This window comes from Mustela erminea, chromosome 9, assembly GCF_009829155.1.
Source record: "Mustela erminea isolate mMusErm1 chromosome 9, mMusErm1.Pri, whole genome shotgun sequence".
NCBI classification, from domain to species: Eukaryota; Metazoa; Chordata; class Mammalia; order Carnivora; family Mustelidae; genus Mustela; species Mustela erminea.
Genome location: NC_045622.1, coordinates 17,822,162 through 17,839,952, shown reverse-complemented (window position 1 = coordinate 17,839,952; position 17,791 = coordinate 17,822,162). Strand labels below are relative to the sequence as shown.

At 43.2% G+C, this 17,791-nt stretch overlaps 1 pseudogene; it reads left to right on the top strand.

Annotated features, from left to right (window-relative positions):
• LOC116599327 overlaps positions 1-17,791 on the top strand; it is a 111,839-nt pseudogene that overhangs the window by 18,641 nt on the left and 75,407 nt on the right.

Genomic DNA, 17,791 nt, shown 5'->3' with positions numbered 1-17,791 from the left:
CAACTCCCCCTCTCCCCACCCCCACCTCTGGTAAACACAAGTCTGATTTCTTTTTCTATGAATTTGGCTTTTTGGTTTTTTTTTTTGATTCCATATATAAGTGAGATCATATAGTATTTGTCTTTGCCTGACTTATTTCACTTAATAGCAAGGTCCATCCATGTGGTTGCAGATGGTGAGATTTCCTTGTGTTTATTTTACAGCTGAGTAATATTCCACTGTACACATACAACATGACTTCTTAATCCATTCATCCATCAATGGACATGTAGGTGGTTTCCATATCGTGGGTGAATAATGCCACTAAGAACATGGGGTGCAGATAGCTTTTTGGTTGAGGGTTCTGTTTCCTTTGGATCTATTCCTGAAAGTGGAACAGCTAGATTATATAGGATTTCTATTTTTAATTTTTTGAGGGACGACACCACTTTGTGTTCCCACCAACAATGCATGATGCTTTTTTCTCTTCTCTGGGTTCACACCAGCATTCATTATCTCTTGTCTTTTTGATGATGGCAATTCTAATGTGTGAGATGACATCTCATGGTTTGAGTTTGCATTTCCCTGAAAACTAGTGATCTTGAATATCTTTTCATGTCTTCGTTGGCCTGTTGTATGCCCTCTTTGGAGAAATGTTTATTTGGGTCCTTTGCACCCTTTTTAGTTAATTGTTTGTCTGCTATTCAGGTGTATGAGTTCTTTGTATGTTTTGGATATTAACCCTTTATCAGATATATGGTTTGCTCATATTATTTCCCACTTTGTAGGTTGTCTTTTTGCTTTGTGGATGGTTTCTTTGGCGGTGCAAGAGCTTTTTATTTTGCTGTAGTGCCATTTGTTTTTTTATTTTGTTGCTTGTGCCTCAGGTGTCCTTAGATCGTTTCCTAAAGCCCTTTCCAACCCTGGAATTGTTTCTATGATCCATTACTCCTCAGTTTCAAGGACTCTAGTGTTTTAGCTGACAAAGTTGTTTGCACTTTGCACAGTCTGTTGTCAGGGATGTCATCTTGGGGCTGGGCCGATGGGAAATCTGTGCCAGTGAAATTATGCAATGAGGCAATCTTTTTGGTTATAGGCAGTGCCTAAAATTTTCATGTCTAGTTCTACCTGGGTTGGAAGCTTAACTGTAGCTCAACCAAACCTGATTCGACTCTTTTTGGACTCTGCTAGGGAAGATGGCAATACACAGTCTGGGTCCCTGGGGTTTTGTGAAAGCATGTTTTCCCCTGACATAAAGTACAAGATGATGGAAAGCAGCTCCTTGGAAAGGATCATTTTCTCAGTCTGTTTTCCTTGGCTTGGGTATAGAACATGGAGGTCTTTCTCTGAGCCCTTGGAAGATGTGGCCCATGCACGTACTGCTCAGCTCCTAGGCCTGCGTTTATGGAAAAAAAGTTCCTAAAGAAACAGATTGAAATTGAGCAAGATCAAGTATTCACTTGTGGGTTTCCGCAAAAGTTGCTTTTTTTATTTTCCCCTTCACTAGCTTGTGGAAATGTCTCAGGGCTGCCTCATCTGAGAGATTTGTGCATTAAGCCAAAAAAAATTATAATTCATATCCCTTCCTGTTCTCCCAGGGCTTCAACACACAGGCAATCTCATTTGCATTCTCTAGCATTTATCTCCCTGCTTCCTGCTCATCTCAGGACTGTCTTGGGGAGTTACAACATCTCTCCTCTCCAGCCCTGCAGCCCGTGTCTGTTGTAAGTCACATATTTGACTGTGGTCAGAGTGGAAGTGAACTGCACTGGATGACATGTTAGGTGTCTTTCTGTACATCCACCAGCCTCCTTCCCCACATTTCAAATTAATTGAACTGAGAGCCAGAAGAAATGGAAGGGGGCTGAAGTGTTCATTGGCAGAGCCTTCCTTAATCCGAAATCCTGAGAACCATCCTCTCTTCTTTTTGTTCCAGAGTTATTTCTAGCTTGATGATTTTTCATAAACATTGCCCAAAGAGTGGGGATAGAGTCCCCCAGTGTAAAAGATATTTTTCTAGAAGAAGTTAATTTCCTTTAGAATCAATGCTAATTTTTTCACACCCAAGAAGGTACCAGAACATTCTCAAACTTCCTAACTTCTCCTCCTCCTCCTCCTCCTCCTCCTCCTCCTTCTTCTTCAGAGGGAGAGAGGGAGCTTGCACATGTGAGTTGGGGGCGGGCAGAGTGAGAGACTCTTACGCAGGCTCTACACCCAGCTTGGAGGCCGGTGGAGGGCTCGATCCCACCACCCTGAGACCATAACCTGAGCTGAAAGTGAGTGTCAGACACTTAACGGACTGAGCCATGTAGGCGCCCCTTCAAACTTCCTAGCTTCTAAGTGGAGATCTGTGACTGAACATTTTTGAAGCGTTCAGAGATCTGTGGAAGAATAATACACGTCCTGGGGGAGTCTAGATAATTAAATACTCTGATAAGAACTCTTGCCCTTTGCCTTTTTGTCTCCACATCAGCAAAGAGCCAAACAGCAAGCTGTCCTCTGGTATTGTCCTACTGAGTCCCTTGCTAAGTCCAATGATGAAAATCAGTCCATTTGCCATTCACTTGAGACTTCAATACTTGAGACTTCAATAGGAAAGAGGATACTTCAGACTGTGCCCTAACTTCTTTCTGCTTCCAGCTTCCTGCTTTACCCTGGAAGAAGTATGGTGTGGTATAGTAGTGCATTAATTAATCAGTTAATCCACTTACTCATTCAAAACACTGTCTAGGTGCTCATAGTATGTGAGGTGCCAGGCCACGTCTCACTATTTAAGAGCTAAGAGTTTGACTCCTGAATAGAGTTTACGATAAACATAGACATAAGAAGTTAGACAGAAGTATTGTATATACTCTAATTAAAAATATGTAGGAATGATGGGGAGAAATGGGTGATCTCTGGATTGATGAAAGGTACACTATGCCTGGTCGCACCAAGGGATTAAGATAGAAATGGAAAGTCTGGTGTTCTCTTAGAAGCACTTTGTACTTTCCCAGAAATTCCCTTAGTGTTTCTTAGTAACTGTTAGGAAAAGCCTTCATCCCACCTTGCTGACTTCCCAGTGCTGGGGGTATAGGAGCACCTGTTGCTGGTAGTGTCCTGGTGTAGAAATCTGGCCTAGACAGAGTCTGACTTCCATAATAAAGTTTACATTGCAGATCTCAATATGAATGAATGAATCCATGACGTGGGTCCTTTTCCTTAGCTTTGTTACCAACTCATTGGATGACCTCCTAGGCTTTCCTTTATAATAGTTGTAAAAATGGCTGCTCTGTCTTATTTCTTTGGGGCTGAGGGGAAGGATCAAGCCAGAAAACCAAGGAAACATTTGGAAATATCTTAATGACTTGAAAAACTTTACACATGTAAGGTGAGGCCTTTTTGAAAAACATGACATAGCGAAGGCAGGCAGGCGGGACGGAGGAGAGGGTTGGAGGGAAGGAGGAAAAAAACAAAGGATAGAATCAGAGACTGAGAGGGGAGGCAACAGAAGAGAAGAATAAAATGAAACCCGTAGTTAGATGCCTGAATCCAGGCTGCCACCTGGATTGGCACCATGATGCCAAGATATGGAGAAAGAGAGAGTCTGCTCAAGAAGGATCTCATTAGCCTCTGGGGTAGCTGGGTGGCTCAGGCAGTTAAGTGACTCTTCATGTCACCCCGGGTCCTGATCTCATTCAGGGTCCTGAGATCAAGCCCCATGCTGGGCTCTGCGCTCAGCGGGGAGTCTGGTTGAAGAGTCTCTCTCCCTATGCCCTTCCTCTCTCTTTCTCTCTTCCAAATAAATAAATAAATCTTAAAAAAAAAAAAAAAAAAGAACGGTTCTCATTAGCCTCAAAGACTGTGACCTACAAGGTTTGTTTTGACTCGCTATTCTGGGACTGAAACTGGTCTTTGCTGCTTCTACTCAATTTATAGCCGTCGAGGGAAACTTTTCTGAATAAATAAATGACATGAAACCACCCCTCACTAGCTGCTTCACGGGCTCAGACACGAAATACTATATGGCTCATGGAAAACAACTAGCCGAAACAGAAAATACCAAATGTTGCACTAAAAGCTTGGTCAATTGTTGTTATCACAGATAAAACAGCAATTTTTATTACAAACATTCACACCTGTGTAGCAGGACTTAAAAGGAAATATTTTTAAAACATTAGAGAGGCAATCACACTGCTTGTGCCCATGCTGTGCCCCGAGTGCGGTTGTAGGTCTCTAGAGGGTGGTGAGAGGATATGGACAGGGACCTGAGAACTTCAAAGGTATGAAGGAAGAGTTCTAGGTTTTGGTGCACTATATTGTTTAGAAGGGGTTACATGGTATGCAGAGGAGAAAAAAAAAGGCAAATAGCCAATCCCATGGGATAGAGTGGGAAGAAGATCTGGAGGTCTGAGGGACTAGATTCTAGTTCTGACTCCTGGCTGAACGGGCAGCCTTGCTGAGCCATGTCAACTTTCTCAGAGACAGGCCCTCTATGAGATGAAGAGATTGGAGTAAAGGGTCTCTGCAGTTCCAGACTCTTTACAAAATAAATAAAGTTCCTTTAGTTCCAAGACAGTATTGGGTTATAATAACAATACAATTATTGCTAGAGCTAATGTAATTTATTGTATACTAAAATCTTTGTGCATTGTTTCAGTCAGTCCTCATGCAATCTTATAAAATAGGTATTTTCCTACCCATTAAAAAAAATTTATTTATTTATTTGAGAAAGAGAGAGGGAGAGTATGAGTTGGGGGAGGGACAGAGGGTGAAGAGGAGAGAACCCTTAACCAGATTCCCCGCTGAGCACAGAGACTGACATGGGGCTCGATCCCAGAACCCTGAGATCATGATCTGAGCCGAAACCAAAAGTCGGTCGCTCAGCCGACTGAGCCACCCAGGTTCCCTGAGATTAAGTTTTTGAACAATCAAAATTGTGAGACCATAGAATGAGATTTTGTGTGACACCATGCTTTTTTTTTTTAATCTGAGGGTCTTTTTAAAGGACCCTCAGATTTAAAAAAAAGCTCAGATTGTGTTATCTATCTTAGTTTAGGTTCATCTTGTCCCCAGGGAGTGTCCTGGCCATCAGAAATGACAGATACACCCGGCATGCCTGTCACCAGTCCCCTGTGTCACACCCGCGGCAGCCAGCACAACCGATCACCCTGCGCTCTTTCTCTCGGAAGCCTGCTCTGGTCCCAGATAATCAAGACAGGATTTCAGGAAATTCAGGAAACTTCAAGCAATTGAAGGTAGGATACAAGTTAGAAGGTGTTTGTCCTCCATGGTTAGTGGATTTTGCCATGTCCCTTGAGGAATAGTGATTCTTCCTTCTAAATATCACTCCATCACTGTTGCTTCTACTGCCCTGCCTCTCATCTGTTTTTGCCCAGAAAATTGGTAAGTTTTCCCTAAAAGACTCTGTGTCTCCAGCCGCGATCGTCTCTCATCCTTTCTTCATGGCCTTTTCCTTTACCCTTCTCTGCCCCCGCCCTGATCGTGCCATCACCCCACTGGAATGCTCTAATGGCTACACTTCCTCTTCGGAAGCAAGCCCCAATACTGTGTGGACACTACGGCCACTTCTCATTTTCCTCCTGCTTGCTCTCATTTGCCCAAATTCACCCTAAATCTGTATAATCTCACTTACATGGAGAATCTTAAAAAAGCTGAACTCATAGAAACAGAGCAGTGTGGTGGTTGCAGGAGCCAGTGGGGAGGGCGTGGGAAATGGGGAGATGCTGGTCAACGGGTGCAGACTTCTGGTATAAGATGATTATCTTTTGGGGATCTGACTTTCAGACAGCGTGGTGACTGTAACAGTACCGTATTATATACTTGAAAGGTGCTGAGAGCAGATCTTAAATATTTTCACCAGACACAAGAAAAAGGTAACTATGTGAGCTAGTGTATGTGTTAACTAACCTTATTGTGATGATCATTTCACAGTGTATACATATATCAAATCATCGCAGTGTATACCTTAAACTTACACAGCGTTTCATGTCATTCTATCTCAATAAAGCTGAAAAAAAAATCCCCCAAAGTCACCCTTATTCTAGCCCTACCCAATTACTTGGATTCCTTAAAACTCCCTATGCTGTTTCTGCTTTAATATCTTTCCATATACCCTGTCTCTCTCCTTCTTTACAAAATATACTCACTCCTTTTTTTCTGCCTAACAAACTTCCTACACATGCTTTAAATCTTAGTTCAGGCATCAATCCTATAAAGCCTTCCCTGACTTGCCTGGGACAGCTGGCTGCTTTTTCTTGAGCTTTCTCTCTTGGCCTTTCAAAGGCAAGGACTTGTCTTCTTCACCCCAGTATCCCGATGCTTTACTATAACATCTGGCATGTGGTACATTATGAAATTTGATTAATAAAAATATACATCAAATGACACGCCTGTATTAGTTTTCCCCAGTCCTTTGGGAAATGAATACAGTAAAAGAGAATTGAAACCAGGTTTTCTGACAAGCACTCCTTTTGATTTTTCTCCCTTTCCATCACCAGCTGAGGATCTTATTACTTGGCCCTCTGAAATGGCCTTCTTCGGGGCTTCCTGGGTCCAGAGTTTCTCTCCACCAAACCACCCTGTATCCCATCCACAAGCAGATCATTCTTCTTAAAATTAGATCATTCTCCTTATATTTCACTTTTCTGTATAAAACTTTAATCTTCCTTTCTTCTACCTCATAAACTGCAAACTCCTTAGCCCTATATGTACCACTTCCATGACCTTATTTTTCCACGTTAGCCAACACTTCCCAAGCAGGCCTTTCCTGCTGTACCATCAGTGTGGCTTTCTAGGGCCGATGTGCACCTCGATTGCTTACCTGCTTGCCTTTGCCCACACCAACCTCTTTTGCTCAGAGTGTCTGTCTTTCATGTCCATTCTCATCTCGCTGGAACTCTTCTGCCATATCCTTTTGCCTGTCCTGATTCTTCTTCATGATTCCTCTTTCTGTACCCCACTCGGAAGTAATTCTAGCATTTCTAATCTCCTTCTACAACACGTAGGTGCGTTATACTACCTCCCTGGACCTTGTCATATATGCATTATCTTGCAGAAGCCAGAACATTTGGGTCCTAATTCTAGATTCACTCTTTATAAGTGAACGTGACTTACTCATCTTTGAAATGGGAGTGGTGATAGATACTTACCGATCTTTTGTTAGAGGATGATAAAGATCAAGTATGAAAATGGTATTTGTGTGAAATTATTGTAAACAGTAAGGAGGCTCTTGTTACACACTTTATCCTTTATGTCGGTTTGCTAGGCTTATGAAAGGCAAACCTGTCTTTTGTACCTAACACTTTCCCTTTGTATCCTCAACACTTTAAAGCTTGGTGCCCTGCTTATCACAGGTGCTCAGGAAGTATCTATTGAATGAATGATGAGTCATCTCCACAGGAAAGAGAGTGGGCCAGCTAATTGTCCTTGTAGGGTTTGTTTATTGACAAATGAGACTAGGGATCATCTAGAAATACGAGATCATGGAGGTTTGCCCACATTCTCCTTCAAGTTTCTCTTCCCTCAACCTCCCTGATACACTCACACCCACACCTGCTTGTTCCTAGTTCTTCCTGGCTGTCACTGAGTTTTAGAGAGTAGAAAGCAGGATGGTGAATGTCTGCTATTCATTTTCCTTGAGTGCTTGTGTGTGGTGAAGCCACTGGGCCCTTTGCCCAAGTCAAAGACCTGGGATGTGTTACCGGACTGAACATATTTTCTTGGTTATGGCAAAAGTGACGAAGGCCAGTGAACTATTCCAGGATGTTACGGAGGGAGAATAAGAGAGCTGAAGTTAGAAATTGGGGACAGATAGCTTTGCAGCTCTTATATTTAGTGTTGTACTAAAATCACCACCTAACATGTGCCCTCTAATGAACAACACTGCCAAAATTAAAGAGTAGTTCTGGACATTATTATAAAAGTGAGCATATCCTCAAATGAAGGACAGTGATGCCGCTGGGATGCCTGAATAAGATCTCATTAAGTTTTACCTTTGTGGAATAGCGGAGGCAGGTGTCCAAGGGTTTTTCAGTTCTGTGCCAAGACATGTCAGGACCTAAGTCAAAAAGACAAATCACTAATACTAAGCCTGTCTTTTTCTACAGGAATTTTTGCATTAATTTTACTTCTTACCGTGCTGCATTAATACATTATTTATCTTGATTATTGAGATTTTTTATCTACCTTAAATCTGTGCCTGAGGCAAGTGCCTCACAGATTGTGACCCTAGTCCCAGCCCTAATTCACTTGATTTTAATCTGTGTATCTGTGTGTGCACCGGTAGCAAGTGCCTTATAAAAAACAAACAAACAAACAAACAAACAAAAAAAACCCAACCAAGCAAAAAAAAAACAAAAAAACAAAAACTTGTCTCAATGATAGAAAAAGTGCCTGCTTCCTTGATGGAGAAGATAATGAACTTAAACAACATAGCCTGGAAAGTCACAGAATAATTGTTATCCTCATACTATCAATATTTAGGGAATAATTGTTTTTAGAATTCTGTTAGTGTTTTCTAGAATGCTGTGGTCAACATCTCCCACCAGAATGGCTTATTTGTTACAATCGGTGAACCCCCATTGCCACATCGTCATCACCCAGAGTCCATCGTTCATATCAGGGTTCACTCTGGATGGTACATTCTAAGGGTTTGAACAAATATATAATGACGCGAGTCCACTACTTGGGTATCAGACAGAGAATCACTGCTCTGAAAATCTGCTCTGCTCTGCTCTGCCTGTTCTTTCCTCCATCCTTAACCTATGCACCTGATCTTTTCCCGCTCTCCACAGTATTGCTTTTTCTCGCATATTATGTTGTTGGCCCCGTATAGTGTGTATCCTTTTCAGGTTAGCCTCGTCCTCTTACTTTAGGTATTTGTTTCTTCCATGTCTTTTCATGGCTTGATAGCATCTTTCTTTTTAGCACTGAGTAATGTTCTATTGTCTGCATGTTATGATGTCCATTTTCATTTGATGAAAACAAGGTTCAGTGAGATAAAGCATACAAAAGTCAGAGTGAGCAGAGAGCCAAGGTTTGAACTCCAAATCTCTTGATGCCAACTGGAATGCTATTGCCATGGATCCAGTGACTTCAGCTGAGAAAGTAATGGGTGGTTCAAACAGGGCTCAATACCAAAGCCAAGTGCACTTGATGGGGCTGTGATAAGGGAGTGGTTGATCTCTAGAACGTCAGTTTTAGATAAGACACAAGTGGGACCAGCTGCTGTTTTCCTTTGGGGATTCCTGGAAGGTTTTGTGGAGCGAGGAGTCATTGGGAGGCATTTTAAGGGCTTCCTAATGGATGAAAGGTAGACCGGGGTTGGGAATTTCCCAGGCAAAGGATGTAATTTGAGAAATGTGGGAGGACATGAGAACAAGTTAACTTCTTGAAGAACTCCCCATACAAAATACGTATAGTTACGGTATCAGCTGCCAAATAATACAAATAAAGGATGACAAAAATACAACTCTTTCCACAAAATCAAGCCTATGTTTCTCTTATTTTGATTTTTCTTCCCCACTTAAGAATGCATGTGACATGAGTATTGACGACCATTTGCATTTATTAAGTGCTTAACTATGCATGAAGCCTGGTGCCAACGACTTTATCTGCAATGATTTATTTAACTCTTACTGTGTATCTGTAAATAGGTTCCATTATTCTGCCCATTCTACAGACGACACGTTCCATGTCTGAAGAAAAGTAACTTTCCCAAGACCAGGCAGCTAGTACCTGCTGGGGTGAAATTTGAACTCTGTCAGTTTGATTTCAGGGCCCTGCAGTCTGTACAATCTGGCCTCAAAGCGTATCCAACCGATGTTAATGTTCTTCACCATATTCGATCGACCCCTTTAGACTTCTGAAAAGAGCCATGCAGGAGAACTCAGCACCACTCAACACACACTAAACCCATTATTCAATAAGGGTACCATTATTCCTCAGGGTACCTCAAGTTGCCCAGATGTAGATTTGCTATTTGTGATAAGAAAAGGAGAAACATGTTTTATGTCTTTGATGGTTCTATATTTACATGGAGTGACAGCAGACCAACATGGTCACTTCTTAAGAGTAGGGAGGTAAGTAGAGTTGGCAAATTGGTCAAGGCTCTTCATATATCACCTGAACATGGCTGATGGACAGAAGAGAAGCCAACCTGTATTTGCCCACTGTGGCAAAGATTTTATTCCTTCGATAACGAGGCATCATTTGTTCATTTCAGAGGTGAGAAAACCAAAGTTCAGGAAAATGGTTTGCTCGATTACCGGCAACCCAGTGAAGTGGTAGAGTTTAGGGTTTCCCCTCACATCTGTTTGGTGCGAAAGAATTTTCTCTTTCTAGTACATCCTAATGCTTCTTATTAAGCTCAGTTTCCTGGATAAATGTTATTTCTGCCTTTTATGTGTTGGCCCTGTTGAATATGGTACCTGTTGGATGCCTAGTAAAGACAGACATGGTAATTAAAAATGCCCGTGAGGAGAGAGGTCAGGAGCATGTTGTGAGTTTAATGTTGGCTCTGAAGTACCCAGGTGCTCTCTAAAGGGAACACTCGGATCCATCAGTGTCATTCTCTAAACTTCATATTCATATTCACGAACTTTCGTCCACACAAAGTGGGCTAAAAATAGTTCAGTGTTGACCCAGGAGTCCCAACCTATGTACAAATAAGCTGTGTGGCTTTCTGCAGCTTTCAACATTGGTTTTCTACCATCACAAAATGCAAAGGGGTTGGGCACGTTGTGTTCCTTGGTTTTATTACGTATCTCAGATTTGGCAGTGTGTTTCAGCTATGTCTTCTTCATTCAGCTCTGTAATCTGGATCTTCACCTAGTAGAATCTGGCTTCTCACTAGAGTCACAGAACATCCATTATACTTAGACAATCTTCATTGCTTTCCATGATTACAGTGACTTATGTGTGTATAGCTCTCAACAGTTGGTAAAGCTCCTTTATATACCAAGTCTCAATTTGTCCCTCAATAACCTAGATAAAGGGGGGCAATTTCAAACAGGGGTTTGAGTGTCTTAAATTCTTCCTCGATAAAGTGTGTATATATTAATATCTATCTCCTCCATTGGCTGTGAGGAAAAAAGAAAATCACGTCCATAACATGCTTAGCCAAGAGCCTCCATATCATCAGTGTTGAATGAATGTTGGCTGTTTTTTGGTGGTTTGCTCCAGATTTCACACCTTCCTGATAATGGAGCTGGACTAGAACCTAGGGGTTCTAACTCAAAGAAGAGTGCTTTTGTTAATACACTGTACTGTTCTTGAAGGTGTATAAGAAAACTAGAAGGAATGTTTCTTCTGGGGAAAGAGTAGACCATTGACTTTAATACTGGGTCTATACATGCCCAGTATATTCACCCACTGGGCTGTGAGAGTCACCTACTCTGGGTTAGGCAACGTGCTAGTCATTGAAGATCCTAAAACACAAGGGTAGCACAACCTTTGTTCTCAGAGAGTGCACATCTAGTGGGTGTGGCGAGTATATAAAAAACAATGTGTCAGGCATTTCATAGACATTTTTCAGATGAATAATGAAAGAAAGTACAAGGTGCTTTGGCACACATAAGGAAGGAGGCCCCTAAGTGCCAGGGGAGTTTGACCGTTATGCATGAACTGAGTCCTGACTGACGAGCTGGTGTTAGCTAGACAGAGGGCCAAAGGAAGAGAGGACATTATGAATAGAGGGAACAGTGTCTACGCAGGAAAGAACTGTGAGAGAGCATGGCGCACGCAGAGGATGCAAGTACTTCCATATGTTTGCACCTCAGTGAGAGTCTGAGGGGTTGACAGAAATTGAGTCTGAGGAAGTGGGTAGGAGTCAGATTGCAAAGGGATTGTATGCCACGCTAAGGGGATGAACATTCATCTTAAAGTAACCAAGGAATAGTGCATGTTTTAAATAACAACAAAATGGCAGGCTCTTTTAAAAATTTTTTTAAAAAAGAGAACATTCTGGTGTTTTTGTGGAGAAGGATTGGAGAATATGATCATCAGAAGCAGAGTTTGGATCCTCTAAGCAAGAAGAACTGCAGATATGGTTTCAGAGTGCAGCAGGGCCCTGGAAAATTGACCAAAGTGGGTGATGCATTTGGAGATACCTGGGAGGATTGGTTCTTGGGCATGAGAGTAATTTTGAGGAGGAAGCTGGGGTAACTCCCAGGTTTCTGGATTGAACCACAGGGTGGATAGTTGGCCACTGTTAGCACCAGGAGAAGTCTAGTAAAACTTCCGCAGTATCTGGTTGCTGTTCCAGAGAGAGACCCGGATGGCAAAGGGAACATAACATTGAAGTAGGAAGATCTGAAGCTTCTGTTCTGGAAAAGATGCCCCAGGGAAGATGGGTAGCAAGGAGTCATTTGTTTTGCCTGTGTTTACAGAGACCAGGGGCATTACCACATGAATGATAATTGTTGGATGAAGCTCCTCAAAGAACCACAGTTCCAGGCATTTCACAGGGTCCCCACACTTCTCCGAGTGGCAACTCCTGAGTAATTAGAAAGCGATTAGGTAGCCAGTAGGTGATTTAGGCTTTCTCCTCCCCACTGCTCACCTTCTGCCGTGTCACTGTGCATTCGAGGCTGAATCAAGAAAAGGTGAGGAGGGAAAAAACGAAAGAGTCCGCTTGGCTGCGTGGGAACGACCCACAGTTTATTAGGTTTGGAGATGAACCCATTAAACAGTTGGCTGTTGGTAGAAAAATGGCGGTTTTGATTATAGTCTATTTGCAACTTTGCGTGAGGCAAGCTTTTTAAAATTTAGTAGAAAAAAAAATTTTTTTGACTCCTCTCCCCAAGGTTCTTTCTCTAGAAAGCTGCTCCAGAGTGAGTAGTGCTCTGATATTTTCCTCAGAACTTGTCTTTTGAGTTCAGAATTTTATCAGCAATTCTTATGCTAAGAGGGGTCAGGAGATGAGGCCCTTCTCACGTTACCCTTGAAGCTACTCATGAATAATAGCCTATATCACCTCCATTGTCTGCCTCAAAACATAAGCAACCAGACATAAAGGCAGAGGAGAAATTAAAGAACACCGAATGAGCCGGAAGAGCAGGCTGAGGCCAAGATAGCGTGAAAAGGTAGAAAATGCAAGGTAGAACAGATGGTTATGTAGGGGGAAACGTTTGAGTAGATTAACTACTCCACAGCTAGAAAATGAGCTAGAGGCCCTGGTTTAAAGGCAAGAAGAACAACAGAAAAGTGTTCTGAAATCTTCAGAGTGAGATTAAGGGCATCCCCACCAAAGAGGAATGTGGCTAAAATAAATTAGGGGTCATTATTCCAGGCTGAATGCATAATGGACCAAGAAGCTCACTGGGCTTTTCATGGCCCCTTCGAATCATTTCCTGTGATTTATGCTGCCAGTTTCTGCTGTGTGGGGGCAATCTGTCTCTCTAAATACTTTCTTCCTTCATCTGTGAATTGATTTCGTTGAACTCTGACTGGAGTTTGGGTTTGTTGGGTGGGGGGTGAAGGGTGCATGAGCACGGGAGTTGGTACTCAGCAGGACTAGAACAGTCTAAGGGAATCAAATAATTCCACACTGGTAGACTCCCAGCAGCTGTCCTGGGAAAATGCACTTCTGCTTCTTTGTGGCGAGGCTGTGTGTATTTTTTTTTTCCCCTTGCTACAGGTAGACACTCCACACAAAAACAATGACTTCCTCCAACGTGAAAGCCTAGCTCCTGCCTAACCAGAAAACTCATCCAAGACTCTCAAGAGAGAGGGGCAACATGTAAAATGAAAACTTGGCTGGGCTTCAATTCTGTCCTGGCTGAGTTATTTTGAAGTAAGAGAAGGAAACAAAGAATACACCGACAGAGGAGGTCACGGAGTGTGACAAGGGGTCTGTGAGAGGGCATACTGTGCTGCCTAACGAGAGAGAACCGAGGCCTTTGTGCTGGGGCACGAGTCCAGGGAGTGATGGATGCTTTCTGTATGGAGACTCAGACCTTTCTGTCCTGCAGCCTGGCTGCCGCGGGACCCTGTGACATGACTGGCTCGGAGAAGCCTGGCCTTTTGTTTCAGTGGCTTCTTGAAGCAGTGACATCAGAGTTGATGGCCATGGGCACCTTTTGAGAGGCAAGTTTTATGTTCTGATGTTTTTTATTAATTCTCGTTAGAGCTAACTAGAAAGGAGTGCTTAAAGCCTACCTGGGAGTAAAAGTTAAAACTTTTAAATGAGAATAATAATAACACAACTACAATAAAATCACTTTTATCTCCCCTCACCCCCTGCAAGACTTTTCCAAAGGTTTCCTGATACAGTACCTTTATTAGGACGGGAAGAGAGTAAAACGGCATTGCACAGCAGTCCAAGTGGTCCTTGTTCTATTTTTAAACAAATTGTGTAAGGTGGCAATTCCCCCCGCCCCCCGCCCGCCACATAAGCCCAGCAGTAAGGAAATTAAACCAATGGCTGTACTCTGGTGGGTTGGGAGTATGCACTTTGGTTTGGTGGGTGTCCCAGTGCCGGTGCTGGTGGAGGTAGTGAAAGTGGGGGTTCCGTTCTAGAGCCGAGAAGGCTCTGATGTGTTCAGAGTGTCCTTTGAGTGAGATGGTTCAGGGCCTGTTATAAGGGCCGCCTAACGTTCATACCGTGGACTGTTGGATTGAGATGGTGACAAGTCAGAATCCATAGAATCAGAATTAGAAATGGAAAGACTTTGGAAGGTCTTTCTTGTCCATCACATCTTGCTAGGTGAAGAAGCTCTTCAATTACCCTGGATAGATGAAAATCTCCACCTATAGGACCTTGTGCCCTCCATTTAAATAACCAATATGCAGTATTAAACACTCTCTGAAATGACTATCCAGCCCTAGCAAGGGATGGCTCGGTTTTGTTATATGCAAAGCTTGTTCTTTCTCTCTCTTTCTTTCTTCCTTTAACATACTGAAATCTTCCCGATATAAGGATTAATTAAACCATTCATTTCTCTAACAGACACTGATATGTTAAGTGCCTTCAGTGGGCACAATACTAAACCAGGCACCGTGGGAAGCACAAAAGAAGGGAAGGGATAGTCCTTGTCCTTGAGAAGTATATTATATTGAGTGGGCACGAAAAGAAGTCATGAAGAGACTGGAGAGCAAGGCAGCACAGTACCATGGAAGTATGATACAGGTGGGGCAATGACACACGCTCAGGGGAGTGGGGAATCTCATGGAACGAGGCCAGCCTTGAATTGGCTTTGGGGAGGATGAAAGGAGTTTGGAAGGAACATCTTAACTTCTATGGAGACTACCTAGGGATTTAAGCTTCCATTCCTTTCTTCCTCCAAGCCTGCTCTGAGCCAAGCTATGGGGACTGTCCCATCTACCTATGACCCAGGTCTCCAACCTTCTTGAACCACCATGGCTTCTGTAATTCACATTGACAGTGCTTTGTGCTGCTGGTTCTCCAAACCAGACCCTGTGTCTCTGGGATGCAGATCAGGGGCTCTAGGGGGGAACTGTCTCTATGGCAAAGCCTCTATGTCTGCCCACCTTGCTTTTCCTTCCTCGAGGTCGGTGGTACTAGGCTGCTGTCTGCTTTTCCCTTTATCTCTTTCATCCGAGGGCTGGTAGGCTCAAGTCATCGGAGTTCTTGCATTCTTGAACCTGTGCTCACTAGTGACAGCATAACTTCCGGTGGGCAGTATCAGTAACTTCTTCAACCTTGTGGATTGCTTCCTTTGAGCCAGTGTTTATGAAAATTTTATTCTCAAAGCTGCTGTTGCTTCTTCTATATCGTGTTTCACATCAGCTTAGGTGCCACTTGCTCAGGGAGATGTTCCCCTGCAGATCCCCATGTTGGCTCTTCCTCTTCTCACTTGAACCTCTCTCTTGATTTGCAATTATGTATTTAGCTGAGCAGTTACCAGAGTCGTGTTTGGTGCTCCCGCTAGAATGTAAGCTCCATAAGTCAGGAACCGAGTTTGCTTTGTTCATTTTATATACTTAGCCCCTAGCCTAGGCATGGAAATAAATGCTTGATAGTTGGATAGTTGAATGAATTTTAAAGTAAATGTGTGGGCAGAGATGCATAGTCAGGACATTGTAGGATCTCCTTGGGATTATTATCAGAGGCAAGTCCTGGCTTCTGGCTGGGAGACCACCCATAGGATCTCCCCGAAAGCAGTTGAGAGAGAATGCCTGCTGTGACAGTCTAGCATAAAGACATCTCTATGCCCTCTGGATGAGCTCAGTAGACCCCTGGAACTGTCATTCCAGCTGTTTTAGAGGTGCTGCCTTGTCTGTGATTACATGCTGGATGCCTCTAGCATTGCCACAGGAATCCATTTTATTGCAATGTGGATTTTCCATTAGGGATGGGAGAATCGACTCAAAAAATCAGATTTGGTTATAGTGTATTTCCAGTGGGAAAGACATTTCCACTCATTTCACGTTTTCAGTCTCTGGCTGACTTTTGACCTGGGGAATCCAGCTGTACGTTCTGGATCCTAAAACAACAGCAATAACAGTTAATTTTTATAGAGACAAGCACTGTTCCAAGTGCCTGTGTGAATGTATCACTTCATTTAACCTTTGTAGCAGCCTGTGGAGTGGGGATTGCTGTATGCGTATACCCATTTGGTGGATGAGGCACAGAGGGATGGATCAGAACAAACAAGTGGGAGAGCTGGTGAACTCAGGTTTAGTTCTGCAGCTTGCATTCCCTGTATTGCCTCCTAATATGGTTTAATATTTATTTGAATGCAATTCAGTTATCTGTCTCATATCATCTGTATGGTTCATAGGTGTTTTCTTTTTTACTGTTACAATAACCCTGTGAGGGGAATAGCAGTACTATGCTCACATTGCTGGTGACGAGAGTGATGCTCAGAGAGGTTAAGGAACTTACTCAGGATCACACAGCAAGGGCATCTGGGTGACTCAGTCGGTTGAGCGTCTGACTCTTGGTTTCAGCTCAGGTCATGACCTCATGGGTTGTGAGATCGAGCCCTGCGTCGGGTTCTGTGCCCAGCAGGGAGTCTGCCTGAGGATTTTCTCCCTCTGCCCCTGCTCTCTCTCTCTCTCAAATAAATAAATCTTAAAAAACAAAGATCACACAGCAAGTTACTGCTATAGTAAGACTCAAGCTTTGGTCAGCTCAATCTAGAGGCCGTGTTTCTAGCCACAGTTTATTACCTGCCCCCCACACGCCCAGAGAAGCCCTGTGTGGACCATTCAGTGAGGTGGCAATGGGGGACTAGTTAATTGTGTGCCAGACAGATGGTCCGTCAAAACTGCAGTAGAGAGCTGACAAGTTTTTCCACCATTATGCCACAGCCCTTTCCTCCCTGTACCTTGGAAAGGGCAAATGTTCTTTCTTTTGGCAACCTTGCATCATCAAATTGACCTGTTTCCCCCCACCGGAAACTTTCACGTTTGCAATACCAGCACACTTCAGGTGAATGAGCTGCTCACTGTTCTTGCTTTCCGCTGGAACTGATTCTGGCACTGCACGGGGAGAAGGTGAACTGAGGCAGGAATCCCCTCTGTTTATTTCCATCCAAACTCAATCTTGGTACCGAAGAAAGAGAAGGGAATGTAAATGACCCATCTATTCTTTATAATACATTGATTTGTTTCGGGGAAAATACTCACTGTAGTGAAGGTGCCCAAGCGATCTGGCCTTGGCCTTGACCCACTCTGACTGTCCGTGCATTGTCCCTGTGCCATCCTGGGATGTCAGCCCGGGGCCCCCATCCCTGCACACTTTCATATTCTATCTTCCTCTCTTAGAGATGCTTTGCCTCTTGACTTCAACTGGTTCTGCGAGAATGAGCTCAAGCCTGGTCTGGTCTCTTCAAACTTTAATTTA